This window comes from Ambystoma mexicanum, chromosome 11, assembly GCF_040938575.1.
Source record: "Ambystoma mexicanum isolate Mex_15411 chromosome 11, UKY_AmexF1_1, whole genome shotgun sequence".
NCBI classification, from domain to species: domain Eukaryota; kingdom Metazoa; phylum Chordata; class Amphibia; order Caudata; family Ambystomatidae; genus Ambystoma; species Ambystoma mexicanum.
Genome location: NC_090934.1, coordinates 1276648545 through 1276663425, shown reverse-complemented (window position 1 = coordinate 1276663425; position 14881 = coordinate 1276648545). Strand labels below are relative to the sequence as shown.

General features: G+C 44.9%; 1 protein-coding gene across 2 annotated transcripts in view; it reads left to right on the top strand.

Moving 5' to 3' along the window:
- The window catches only part of ZNF592 (zinc finger protein 592), an 887418-nt gene that overhangs the window by 111297 nt on the left and 761240 nt on the right, over positions 1-14881 (top strand). For both annotated transcript variants that reach the window (XM_069624753.1, XM_069624752.1), the window contains one exon: positions 9215-9301. The gene's annotated coding sequence lies outside the window, so the exon portion shown is untranslated. The remainder of the gene's footprint in view (positions 1-9214; positions 9302-14881) is intronic.

Here is a 14881-nt window from a genome sequence, read left to right as displayed (position 1 = left end):
CGATCTTCTCATGGTGTCCATCTTGACTTACTAGCGTCACTTCTTGGGTGGTATGCGTTACTGGTCCGGAGGCTATCTCCGTACCATCCACCGTAGTAATGACGTCCTTTACAGCCTTTGGACAAAGAGTCAGATTCATCCTCAAAACCATTTCATGATCCACATAATTGCCGATGGCACCGCTGTCGACGTAAGCTTCAATCGCATGTAATCGATCCGGATGTTCAGGGCTAATGAGGACCATAGGTATCACGAAATGCGAGGTCACGGAACTGGTTTTAACGCTCGGCAAGAGGACCTCTATTCTTGTTGGGCGAGGTCGTTTCCCTGCTCAGAGTTTGTGACCCTGGTAACTGCAGCTCCTACTGCCTTCTTGGCTGGTTTCACCGGACAGTCTCGAAGAAAGTGCCCTGAGTTTCCGCAATAGAGGCATAATTGCAGCTGTTTTCTCCTTTCCCGCTCCTTTTGTGTTAGTGGTCCTTTCAGGCCCCCTATTTGCATGGGTTCCCCGGAGTCTACTCCTTTGGTAGGAGTTGGTGGTTTGGAAAATACTCGAGCATCAAAGTTGGAACGATCGGCCTTCCTGTTCTGCAGTCTGTGGTCAATTTGAACGACTAAGTCAATATAGTCCGAACAGTCTTGCGGGGGATTCACTACTTGGGCTAACACATCTTTGAGCTCTCCACGTAGACCTCTATAAAACAGCGTAATCCTTTTGTCCTCAGGCCATCGAGTTTCCACTATCAGTCTGTTGAAAGACGCAATATAAGCCAAAAGGTCTTGATTACCCTGTCGCAATGAAAGGAGCTCATTGTCCAAGGCCTGCCCCTGTGAATGTCTTGCAAGCAGTTTTTCCATACTGAGCTGAAAAGCTTGAAAATCATGGAGAACCGGATCATCTTGATTAACTAGAGGGATCGACCAGTCTGCCGCATTGCCACTAAGGTACGAAAGCACGAAAGCTACCTTATCTTGATCAGTTGGAAAGGCTGCTGGCCGGCATGAGAAGTGCAACCGGCACTGATTAATAAATACTGCAAACCTCTTTGGGTCACCAGAAAATCGTTCGGGCGGAGCCAGAGGTACATTCCCAGGTAGGTTGATCTGCACTGGGTTTGTAGAGGATGTTGAAGGAAGATTTGCCGCTGATGCGGGTAACGGAGTTTGTCCGGCTTGTGACTGTAGCAATTGTCTAGCGAGTTCGTCTGTTCGCTCCTTGGAAATAATCAGTTCCCTTCTTAGAGCATTCGTTTCCTGACGGGCTGCATGCACTTCTGCTCTTAGTTCCCCAAGTAACTGGGCTAGCTGGTCGGTATCCGAGGTTTCCATAGCGCCTGGGTGGGAGTTTTGCGGTGTGCTTTGCGTTCTGTAACGCTCACCTGATTCCCGCAGAGGCGCCGGTCTTGACTGGGTGAATGCCGTATCTTCAAAGGTGATGTGTAACACACGGTTGGCTCTTTGGGCTGGACCTCTGTGCACTGTATGTCTGACTCGAAGAGTAAGATGTCTTAGGTAAGTAAACGCCGAGCTCTCCATCTGCCTCGGGGCAGGGTGCCGTAACCAGTTTCTTCACTGGATAAGGGTGCAGGCCTCTTGACCTCAGAGGACTGCTGTCCGTCGTTAACTGCACGAACGGTAAGTTCTGGGCGCTTCAAATGTCTTAAAAGTCTTTTGTAATGATATCTCTTGTTTTGCAGGGTTCCGGCGATGGCGGGCTGATGAGAGTTGAGGATCGAACCCGCGTGAGGAATAGAAGCGCCTGGAAGCACGTAAGTAAGCGCTTGTAGCCTGCTTCACAATGCGCACTTACTGTCCCTTTTATCTTGCAGGTACAAGTTCGGAGCTTTAGAGAAGCTGAAGGGTGCTGGAATACCCACTGGATTCGGCGTGGGAAGGAGTAATGGCACGTGAGTAATAAAGTTGCCCAATGTCTTTAAACGCACCTTCTTTTGTCTTTCAGATGCGGGATGCAGCGCCGAAGGCCTCCGGAGCGTGCGAAGAGCTGGTAAGCTTTTGTCTTTCAGATGCAGGAATGCAACGCGAGGCGTTGGTGACAGCCGATGGACCAGGTAAGAGATGCGCTGCCACTGAAGACCGTAGTGCTAACCTGTTCTTTCTTTGTCTTTACAGGTGCTGCTGAAGACTGGATTCCAGGATGGTAAGCCTTTGTTCCCTTAGGCCCAGGATCAGAAGCAGAAGACACGATGAGCGTTCTGCTGCAGAGAATGCAGAATAACGCAAAGCAAGATTCATCCATCGGGTGTGGTTTAAATAGCCTCCTGTAGTGCTTAGGTGTCTCCTTCCGCAGCCACGCCTAGGTAAGAAAAGAGTTCCTGCTTTCCAGAAGAGTTCCAGTGTTCTGAACCTAGGGAGTGGCTCCTGCCCCACCCAACAGGAAAAGTAGTCCCAAACAGAAGAGGATCAGGGGTTCAACTGGCAGGTAAGTAAGCAGCATGGTCTGCTGCAGGTAAGTCCACCCAAGCATTATGAGCCCGGCGCTTCCAGCGCTGGGACTGGGCATCTTTATGAGCCTGGTGCCACTGGCGCCAGGACAGGGTCCAAAAGGTCCCAATTGGGACTTGCTGGCACTCGGAACCGGGGTTATGGGTCTGCTTCCAAGGGAGTCGGGCAAGTCCTGATCTTTTGGAAGCAGAGATCATGACACACACTTCCAGCTCCTCCTCCTCCTCCACCAAGGCATTATCCCTTTCTTCACCTTCCCCAGAAGCTCAATATCGTCAGAGCTCTGGTCCTCTCTAGGCTGGACTACTGCAACAGCCTCTTTCCTCCCTACGCCCCCTCCAGCAAATCCAGAATAGGGCTGCAAGACTTATCCTTGGCCTCAAGTCCAGGGACCGTATCTCTCCAGCCCTAAAATCTATCCACATGCTCCTGGTGGCTGCAAGGGTCAAAATCAAGACCCTCTGCATCATCCACAAGGCTTTCTGGGGCCTGGGACCACACTATCTCCAACTTTTCCTCACTAAATACTCCTCTGCTAGAGCCCTTCGGTCCTCTAACTCTTTAATAGTCGAGTGCTTTTCCAAGCAGAGAGTGGGGGCAGGTCTCTCTCCTCGGCTGCTACCTCCCTGCCCCTCTCAGACTTGAGACAGACCTTCTTAAGTTCTGGAAACTGCTCAAAACTCTGCTTTTCTCTAACTCTTTCCCTTCTCTGCTAATCACCTCACTGCTGCTGAGACCTGTGGCCTGGTCCTCCTGAATCTTTCAGAATACCGGACCTTTCTACCCAGTCATTAGCAGCACCCCCTCACCCCCACTGCACTGCCCCTGCGATGCTCTGCCTGGCGGCTCTACATTCCACCCTTGGGAGTCACCTGCACTAGCACTTAGTCATAGGCCTCCTCCTTGGCTCCCCTTGACAATTCACTCCCGGACCCTGCGTCCCCACCAACACTTGTCCATTCCTTGCCCCCACCCCACCCATCCCTACCTCCTGCACTTCTCTTCACTGCACTTGCACATCCAAATACCACAAGGTAGGACCGCAACTATATATTTACTGTTTTGCCAATGTTACCTTCAAAATTAGCCATGTGGCGCTTTGAAACACAATTCTGCTGTATAAGCGTCTAACAAAGGCTCGATACAATTTTATTTTTAAAAATAATGCTTATCGGGCACCAGTTGGCCTGCGCAGCCAAAAGTAGCTCCTTTTAGCAGTTGGCTTCAAGCCAAGATGGCTCTTCTAGGCTATACGTTGGAGCTAAATACCTCCCAGCAATTGTGAACCCTGATAAGGACTCACAAGGTATTTCTGCTTATTGAGGTCTAGAGGAATAAGAAGATTACTTAGTGTTTACAGGTTCACCTCTTCAAGGCAATTTTGTTGAACAACATTGTATGCTGAACAAAATTGCAAGTGAAAGGTTAACTAAGATTATAGGTTGTGATGAATCCGCGGGATCATGTCATTTCTACCCATGGGGCAGCCTTTCCCTGTGAGGCTAGGGAAGTGGGCCCACTCTGCAATACCCTCCATCGGGCTAGAGGCAAGCAATCCAAATACTTGATTTGTGCCTGTAAAGGAAAACTGTTACTGTTATCCTGAGACAAAGAAAACTATTGGAAGAATACAGACTACAAGTCAAACGGAAAGGAGGGACTTTTTACACTGCACTGGGGAAGTCCCACAGCAGCGTAATACAAATGGGAGGCAGAGACATTGAGAGAGACCCTGCAAGTTTCAAACTGGCTCGCCGATGTACAGAGGACGAAACTTGGAAGTGTGGTGCAGAACGGAAACCCAGGTGTAGCTTCTAACGTGTAGCGTCGGGAGATGCAACAAACTGAGGGGGACACAAGGCGTCCCAATCCTGTGCGAGGAATAACTGGTGGCGGGACCACGTGTCAGAATACTGAAGTAGTGGGATCCTGCAGGAGTGAAGCTGGCCCACCTAGCCCCCTAAGCCTGCCTGCTCAACAATCCTGCTTCTTTAAAACTATTGGCCAGGCAAACCCAAGGGGAAGGGGGAATGGATAAAACAACAAAAGACAAGAACTCCCACTGCAGGTACTTCAGACTGTCTTCCTGGAAGGTTTTGACTCAGGTGGGATGTTCCTAAAAGGAAAATACAACTTTAAATGAATCAGTTCTTTTAATATCTTTCTGACTACACTCTGTTATATAATACTTTCTCCTAAATAAATATTACCTGTTGCCTAAGCTTGATTTGCCAATAGGCTGCTTCAGAGAGGTCTATATATATTGCAGTGTGACTGACTGTAGCTACTCATAGAACTTTCTTCTCTTTTTGTCTTTCTGCACTCTTGTTCTCTTTATTTTCTTGAATTGAATTTCTTTAAGAAAAAATCATACCCAAAAATATTGTTGTCACTATTATCTATGTAAATCTTCTCAGGCTGTAATTTTAGAATGAATATGTATGTAATGTTCATTACCTTTTGTGATTCAGAAGACTCTTAGTAAAATGACTGGAATATTTTAAGTTCCAACAAAAAAAATATTGTGCAGCGTACATCTAAAACTGTCTCTTACTAGAGAATGTCTCTTTCAATTAAACACTCAGAAAGAAATCGCTGCTCGCTCGAACTTCAAAGGCTGTCTATATTTGCTTTCTTCCGTTAGGCTGACAACGAAGAAATGAAGAGAAAACAATTGACATTCAAAATGGCCGCAACGCACGCGCGACATCGCTGGGTCCTTTCTTCTAAACCGCGCTTGGAAATCTTCAATAATACATGAGGCACTCTCGCCAACCGAACGAATAATAAAAATGAGGTTAATTCATTAACGGAACTGTGTTAAATGTTAAAAACACGGCGAATATCGTCTGCGCGCCTGATTAGTAATAAAAAGTTTATTTACTCTTAAATAAAAAAATAATTCTTAATAGAATTTTTTTATCAACAATTATATACGTTGAAAAAATAAACAAATGTATATTTTTCCCAAGTCTTTCTCTACAACTTCAGTTAAAAAATAATGAGTCTTCAATTAAAATACAGAAAATCCACTTAGCTTATCAGTTTTTTCTAGGACTTGACTCTTCACAGGTTCAGCAACAGAATGGAACTGAATTTCTTCAACTGCAGACGGTCCATCCGTTATCTAAACAACTAATACTAAGATATCTTTGGAATTAAACGAAAGGATACTAATACCCTTTAAAAATGGAAACTTTAATTGAAATTAAACAGGAGCTAATAAATATATGACCTACTCAGCTACAAACTTTAATGAAAGGCAGTTGAAAATTGCCATGAACATTCTAAATGACATCACAATACTGTATGTTGTAAGCTAAACCAATCACTACTGTAAAAGTGTTCCACCATCTTGGCTTGGGGGGATTTCATCTTTCTAATTGAAAGTTAGTTAAGGGACAATAGAATAATTTGAAAATGAAATATCCTGTTCTCTAAACAGAATGTATTTAGTATTTCAACCACACTCTCTTTCTAACGTTCCTGGAAAGATATTTGAAACTCCCTATTCTCTTAGGAATCTTATCAATGTGAGGTACCAAATGTGAAAACCTGACACCACGATTAAGCTGTGGTGGACCAGTGGGTCCCTAAACAGCGCATACACCACTTCCATTAAGGGAGAGCAAAGCAAACCGAAAGAAGGAAGAATGGCGAACCCGTATGGGAAACCATAGAATAGCCGAAGAGCCAACCTGACAAGTGACATAGGGGGTCTGTAAGGAAGGCATGGTATCAAACGGTAAGACAGACACAAGTGATCACAGTTCAAGGGTGTTTATTGAACTTCAATTGGGTGTGAAAAAACGCCTTTCTAATCCTAAATGTAAAGATGGGAGCAAGCTACGACCTCAAATAATAATAATGCTGTCCTAGTTGTGTCTTGTCTTGTCAAAATAAAAGGACTATACTAATAAACCTATTGCCATTCCTTACTTCTAAATACAAACAGTGTGCGAAACAATGTTGTGCAAAAGAAAAGTGATCAAGAAGTGATTTGTCAGGATATTAAAGACATTGGCTTCCCTTCCCCATGTTTTCAGCACATAACAAGGCGGCCCGCTCGAGCTTAGCACACACCCTGGCTTCGCTAGCACGAGGATGCAGTCCAATACTTCAACATCAGGGCCTTCTGTGCCAAAGTCTCTTTGTCATTCAAAGTCTCTTATTTCAGAGGGCCTGATGCAACACGACAAAACAGTCAAGTTCCTTTCTTCTCAGGATTTGCACTTCTACAACTTCTCAGGTGATTTGCTGTTCACCCCGGGTCCCTCTCTGTTGGGCTCAGACCCAGTTTAACACAGAAACCTTCAATTGGCCTCCCTCTGCCGAGCTCGGACCAAATTCATGTACTTTTACACACATTCTGTGCATGGGATTTTGCTTGACCTATCGCAGGACCACTTCCTTTCACATTTATTAGTTCTCTTTCAATTGGTCTCCCTCCGCTGGGCTCGGACCAAAATTATCTGCTGTTATCACTTCTCAGCTGGATACCTTACAGAGACATTCGATTGACCACCCACGCAGTGCCGGACCACTCTGTCTAAGGTATTGTAGCTTGCTTTAAAGTTCAATCACTCATCAGCAGTTTACACATGTCTCTTATCACACACGTTTTAACAATGTTCATTCCAGCGCTCGCCATACAATGTTGCTGCTTGTAACCTTGGCTTCAACACACACCGGTCTTGTATCGGTCTCCCCAACCCACCAGCTGGGTTGACTCCACTGAAGCTGCTTTGTTCCTGGAGCCAAGTACGATAACACGGTGGCTGGTGATTCTCCCCACCTCGATTACTGACATGGGAGGGCCCCCGTTATCTCTGACACACAATGCAAGATTCTCCAGCCTGGTTTCCTGGTCTTACACTTTCTATTCTCGAGGTCTCTGGAAAGCAATGGTTCCCTGTCAAAAAGGCCAAGGGAATTTCCCTCCTTGTGATCCCCTTTGATTTTACTGCCTTGCCCCTCTTGCTCAGGTGCCGTCTCGAAACTGTTGTTTCCTCGTGTACTTTGCCTCTCTCAATGTGAGCTCTCGTGATCCGCCTTTTATCCGTGTGGGGAAGTGTAATGGAAGTCAGGTGTGAGTGATTGTCTATAATTGCCTGACCTCGTCTGACCATAGTATTGGGACATGTCGGGTACACGGCTTGGGTGAGTCTGTTTTCCCTTATAGCGGGCTGTCCGTGAGAAAGTGTTTTTGTTGTAGAGGGAGGGAGGCAGGGGAACAGGGCAGAGTTCCTAAATATCCTCCCGGGTATGATGGGTAAAGGTGTTATAGGGAAGGGGATATTGCGTCTCACCATCCAGTGTCCCACTCCCCGAAGACCGCTCACCCAAGTGATGCTCCTGCACTCGTCCACCCCCAGGACTGGATCCAAAAGCGATGCCCGTGTCCTGGCCACCAAGACGACCGATCCAGAGGACTAGTGGGTGAGACACCTTCTGGTTTCTCACAGGGTCTACGCCTGTTGTGCAGTCCAGTTACGTTATCCCTAACCAAATCAGGAAACTGGGAAAGCGGAATACCCGGGACGGGGACCAAATATAATAATTGGAACGCTTGTCCAAGTCAAGATAAAGCATTGAGAGTGTATAAAAAGAGTAAGAATCATTACTGGAATGTTCATGCTCGCCAAGATAAAGTATAAGGCAGATGGCAAGAGTGATGATCATTAATGGAACATGCATACTCTTCCCAGTCAAGATGTGGATTAAGAAAGTGTGAATCATTACTGGAATGCTCATGCTCGCACCAGACAAGATAAAGTGTCAAGAATAAACCGAGTGAGAATCATAGCTGGAACATTCATACTTGTCCCAGTCAAGATAACGAGTGGACATTGAGAACAACGGAAACCTTTAAAGCTGAATGAAAATAAACGAATAAGGGTAAACAGGGTAAGACAAGAAGAGTATAAAAGGGGGGAAAGAGTAATCAAGGGGAAAGGAAACTTGAGACCTGGAAGGATCCAACATCAGAACTGTGCGACTTAATGAAAGTAGTTACCAAGAACTACTTAAAGGTGCGTTATTGAAGGAAACTTGGTGAAGAACCAGCTCACAGGAGAATGGAGCCATTCTCCTGTACTCTAGTTGTAATCTTGGTAGGGTTAGAGTAGGTTACTTTGGACAGCGGATGTATCTTTATCACTGACAAGCACCTTGGTAAGTTTGGTTACCTAGGGAACACCGTTAGCATAGGGAGAGTTAGGAGTTTTTCACTATTCATTTAATAAACGTATGTAGTGAGATGAAGATCAGAGTCTGTGTTCTTCTTACCCGCCACAAGGTACATAACTTTACCTACTTCTTCTGTAAATGTACTTAAATGTTGACTGTTTCTAGCACAATTGAAGGCTATGAACAATGTTTATTCTGCAGGTCAGTGTGTTAAATATTTTGTACATCGTTAAAGAGCAGGTTTGTATATCTAGTGCTTTAAGATTAAATACATTTAAAGCACATTAACCAATCTACTTGGTTTATTTTGGAGAATTACCATAGGTTGGTGTACATCACTAACAGTCTTAGTAGGAACATAGAGGTGTCTAGCACATAGTGCATACAAGAGACATACATTGAGTCCAGCCCAACTTCAAATCTGAGTTGTCTGCGATTCTATGCATTTAACCTTTTCTTTTGAGGAGACAAAGTGAGCCCGGTAAAAAAAATGTGGTAGGTCAGGAAGCAAGCTGAATTGAAAGTCGATTGCTGCTTGAACATTTTTGTCTTCTGCTTACAGGTCTGATGCTGCCTCTGTACTTTCAATGGTCTGCGTCGGAGGTCCGACTCTGGGCTCCATAACATGTGTTAGAAACTGTCATTCGAGGTAAGGTTCCTCTATCTGTGCATTTGTCACAGTTAGGCCCCCTGGCACACATTTCTATAAAATATCAAATAATGCATGATCTGCTTGGTTTTTGATAGTTTTCTTATGGGGCTAGCTTGGCAAAATAGTTGTAGAATCCAGAGCCTCCTTGTTCTTCAGAATAAAAATATTGATTCAGAATAAATATGAGACTTCTCTGTCTTGATATGGTTGACTCATTAAGTCACTTGATTGGGGCGATATGCCCTGAGGCGGCAGGCTGACCACCCAAGTTAAAGGCCAGAGCAAAGCAGAAAGCGCTGCGCCGGGCCGCCCACCAAGGTAAGTTTGTTTGTTTTCGTTTTTTTAAATACACACTCTTAGCACCTGTGCAGGAAACTACATGGGTGCTTAGAGGTGAAAGGGGCGGGGAAGTGAAGGTTGCTCTGGCCAGCAGCACCGAGACTGTTTGGAACGTGGACTTGTACCAAATAATGCAGCCCGCGTTCCGAGCATCCTGATGGGCCAGCGCCCCCCTCCCATGGTGCTAATGTACAATTCATCCCAACCCATAAGTTGTCCTTTAAAAATTAAAACTGAACGGCTTTTACAAGTATAGTTATATCTCCCTCTCTTATGCATACCTCACAGATGCCTTTCTACAGCAGCTTTTTTTTGTCAGAGTAATTCTAAGACACATGCAGATGGTCATATTCAAAATCCTGCCCTTTCATTTAACAGTTGCAGCATTACGAGTTTACTGAAGCCCTCTTATTTTGAGCATATATCTAGTGACAAGAAATATCAGCATCACCTTTTCATTTGCTTAAATAGTAAAGGTAGATGCATATTAAGCTATAGTGGAGTCAAAGAATGCACCCATTTATTGAAAAAATGTCAACTTAAAGAACCTATGTTACTTGTTTGTGCACTTTGTACATGAGCAGTATGGTTATGTTGAGCATGCTATCCAAATATCGGTAGTTGATATCTTTCAATGGTTGGAGATTTGGCATTCTTGTGATGGCAGTGGCATTTAAAATCAATAAGTAATTGGCTCTAGATGAAGAAACATATAAGCTGGTTTATGCCATCAGATAGGTTTGTTAACCAGAGCACACATCTTAGCTTATCTTTCAAAGCTCCTATCCCTTTAGGCAAGCCATGTTTTTGATATAAAGTAAGGATGTTGGTGTTGAATTTTGTTGTAATCCCAGGTATATAATTAAGGTTGCACATCACAATGCATTTAGCCTTCAGATTGTATCTATTGCATTTTGATATTGTGGTAATGCTACATTACATCCCATATTCATACGATCCTGTTATACTCACATTTTAACAAATTAAGGAAAAAGATATTTTAATACCTGGTTTAAAAATGTTTACTTTCATAAATTGTATGCTTGTGTTTTTGTACCTACTTGCTGTTTTGTCCCTGGCCTGACGTGGTCTTTGGTCCTGTTCTTAAATGGAATTGCTTTTAAGATGATATCCATATTAGATTTTAAATAGGTGCAGTTTGGTAACTTATTTATGTATATTGTGTTTTTCTGAAACTTATCTTTGTGAAGGTGTAAGGTTTTTAAACAAAGTTAACCTTATTTCCTGTGATTTGGTATTAGCATTGTGGGTAGTGATGGAAAACAATCCAGAGGCTAGAACTACTTTTGTTGGTATAGGCCTGCATTCCTTTCCAGCCACTGTCCCAACCATCACATTCTTTCTCTCTGCTGCCAGTGTTCCAGCCTTTTTTCCCAGTCTCCCTGCAGTGTCCTCACCCCCCTGCAAGCCACATCCACTCTTCTCCCCCCCACCCCACACAGCATTAACCCTTTGTAGACAAGGGGTCTCCAAGGTGATCGAACAAAAATACAAAAGTAATCAAAAAGAAGCGTACACCGTGCAAGTAAAACCCCAGCTTTATTAAGCAGTCGACTGTGGGATCCATCAGCTCCACCGAAAAGGGCCACAGTATTTCTACAAGAAATTCACATATTAGCATAATTTGTCAATCGTTACAATTTTGGGGATGTGCTAATACATAATGGTTGGGTTGTCACAAAGCCCTATATATGCATATACATTACATGTCCTGATTGGATAAAAACATTTCCTGGAACACCTATCTCAACACCTTCATGACACTCAATCGTCCCTCCCCTCAAATACAACATTATCCGCTGACCTGCAGAAACTCTGGCATGCCATTGGTTGGCATTCGCTAATGTACAAGTTGAGAAGTCCCTCAATGCGGATGTGACCTCTTGGTTGGAGACACAAAATCCCACAGAATCTATCAATAGACTTATGAGGGAACAGCCTCTAAAACACCATATCGCAGTCCCCCGATTGGTTCCCTTCTTCCCTCGCCCCCAAACCTGTTTGCTCCCCATCCCCTCTCTTGCATTAGCTCTAGGTAGAAAAAACTCTCTAGGACACCATTGGTGAAACTGAATTTCTCCTATTTAATTCTCTTTTACTACTGCACTTGCTGCCGGGGCCCTTGGTACCCAGCCTGAAGTCCGTCAAGTTATCGTGTGGGACTGCATCTGGCATCTGCCTGCAGTTCTCTTTCGATGAGAAACTTTTCCTTCTACAACAATTAATTGGATGGTGAGTGCTTCTTGGTGTCTCATCCTTGGTGAGCTGATCTAGTGTTTCTGTGAATGTCAGCAAATCTTAAATTCTACTGTGAGCTGTGGCCTTTCAAACAACAAAAAAATGCTCTAGTCTAGTCTCACCTGGGCCCACAAAACTATGGGCAAACTAATTTTCATTAATATACCTAACCCTTAAACCCATAAAAATCCTATGCTATATTACTATTGCGGCGCTTGTTCTTTACATCACGGCACCCATCCTTACCTATCCCTTGTTACCTACGAATTAAAATTACATACGAGTTCTGTGTTTTCGTGCATGTACTTCCCTGTGCAGTTCTCTACTCCCCGACCCAGGTGTAATGTAAGTGTGATATACATGGGTCATGACGTCACTCTTCATGTTACTTTTGGCGTTACTGTATGTAGTGATCTGTACTTCTTTGTCCTTCTCGCCCAACTTCTTGCGTGATATCCAAATTCTAGATGCCCACCTGTCAAGCTCCCTCCCGCAGCAACATATTCTTTCTGAGTGCATCTCAAAAAGCAGTACCTTCCAAATCTTTAACAATCAACCCAGTGGGCGGCATAATTTGCTAAATCAAACAGTGGTATGGAAAGTGTCTCTTGAGGCCACAACGCCCCTCCCCCTGTACCATATCACTTTCCGGAATGATTTGTGTTTGGTCGGGGGGCATTGCTTCCCTAATTTTGGCCGTTCCCATTGTCCTCATATTTTCCCCATGTTCCTGCCCCCTTGGCACCACCTCAATCCCAACTGACATGCACAAAAGGCACTGAGAGCCAATACAAGAATTGGTTCGCTATTTTCATATGCACTGATAACCACGTGGGTACTGTGAGAAACCTGAAGGTGTCTCCCTAGCTAGTCCTCGTGAATCTGTCATCCAGGTGTCCAGGACATGGCCATCGCTATTGCATCCAGTTCCTGCGGGTGGACCAGTGAGGGAGTATCACCTGGATGGGGGGGTTCTTGGGGAGTGGAACTGGGACACTGATGGGTGAGACGCGGTATCCCCCTTGTTTCAACATCTTTTCTCCCTCCTACCATGTAGGATTTTCGGAAACACTGCCCCCCCTTTCCGGCATTGACACTTTCACACACCACAAACAACGGACTAAAACCGAGCTGTTTACCTAACATGTCCCAATGCAAGGGTCAGGCATGGTCAGGCAATTGACCAGAATCCTGCACACCTGACCGCCCTTTCCCTACCCCACAGGAATAAAAGGTGGAGCATGAAAGCACACTACGGGCAAGGCAGACTGCACAATGAGACAGCTATCCAGGCAAGGCAGTTCAAGAGGAGGAGAAAGGCGGTGAATATGAAGAGGTTGACAAGGAGAGACGCGACCTTGCCCTTTCTGACCCAGACCCACAAAGCCTCTGCAGAAAGAACTATAAGACCACGGACAATAGCTCAAGTGTGTTGTAGCAGATGTCAACGGTGCACGGAGCGTGCCTATGCTGATAAGCGGGACCGAGGGAGGCGCCTGCTACCGCGGTACCTGCCTTGACTCTAGAAATGCTGAAAAGCCAAACGGTTCATCACAGCCAATGAGTCGAGGGGAGAACCGATAAAAAAACGAAATGTGTTGAATGAAAGCCGCAAAGTAGCAACTTAAGGGAAGTTCAAAGAACTCTTAGAATAAAGGGGAGACAAGCTGCAGAGGGATCCGGCACCACGTGGGCGCTTGCTCGAGAGACTCTGGTCAATCCCGTATTTGTTAAAACTGCTAATACCGGAAGGCCGCAAAGGAACAGTCAAAGTGGTCATACAGGTGTCCAGCAAAATCCTCTGTACAGTCGAAAGTCTTTGACTGACAGGTCATTGAGAAAGGCACGATTGATGAAGTTGGCAACAGTGAACCCGGCATAGGGATGCTGACAGAAAGGGGCGAAGCCTGAAGTCCCTATGGACAGTGTGTTGACAGAAGTGAACCCGACCGAGGGATGTCCAGAGTGAACTGTTTAGCAAAAGTTGGCAATAATGAACCCGGCAGAGGGATGTCGACAGAGAGAGGCAAAGCCTGAAGAATTGTTTAAAAAGACATTAAGATTTGTGAACCAAAGAAAATCCATCGTGAACCTGAGGTTGAAGATTGAGAAGAGTCTGCGCCGGAAGAAGGGGATAAATGGGTGAGCCATTATCACCCTAACTACAGTGTAAAAGGACCGTTTTGATTTGTTATTTTCCGACCCCCGAAGGCAAGAGACTTTTTGCAGGAAAGGAGACTTGGCCATCAAGGTTATTGAGGGTTGTGAGCGTAACTGTTATCTCGTGCTGGGGAAGCTAGAGAAGAGTGCTGTGCTCAGAGGTTCCACCTTATCACGTGCTCAAAACATGGGGAAAAGAGACCCCGGCTACTCCATCCTGACACATTATTTGTGAAGACTTCTTTATTTTTTATGAATCCTATCCCATACTCTTTTTGTAATTAGCGTAAGAACTGGCAATAGGTTTTTCTTAGTATAGGCCCTTTTATTTGACACAACAGCACTAGGACGGCCTTATTTTAATTTGATGGTCGAAGCGTGCTCACATCTTAGATTTAGGTTTAGATTAGGCGTTTATCTCACCCACTTTTGCAGTTTAATAAACACCCTTGAACTGTGATCACTTGTGTCTGGCTTTTACGCTTTGCCACCATGATTTCTCACTTTGCTGGCTTGGTGAACCATAGTCTTGTGGAGGGTGTGCAAGGCATCAATTGGTTCTGGCAGTGTGCCGCTTGCAGCGTCATTTGCCGGCGTATATGTGAAGCAACTGTTAACTATCTTGGCGCAAACACCATCTTCCATGGCATTTAACAAATCCAGTACACAGCTATTCTGGAGAGCGACCAACCTTGATTCCCTCAATTCCTCCCTTACTACATTCACCCCACTCTCTGCCCCATTTACCAATTGTAACAGCTTGTACCTAGTTAGTTGCAGTCATTTAGCATTGGCTGCCGTCTGAACACTAGGGGTGAG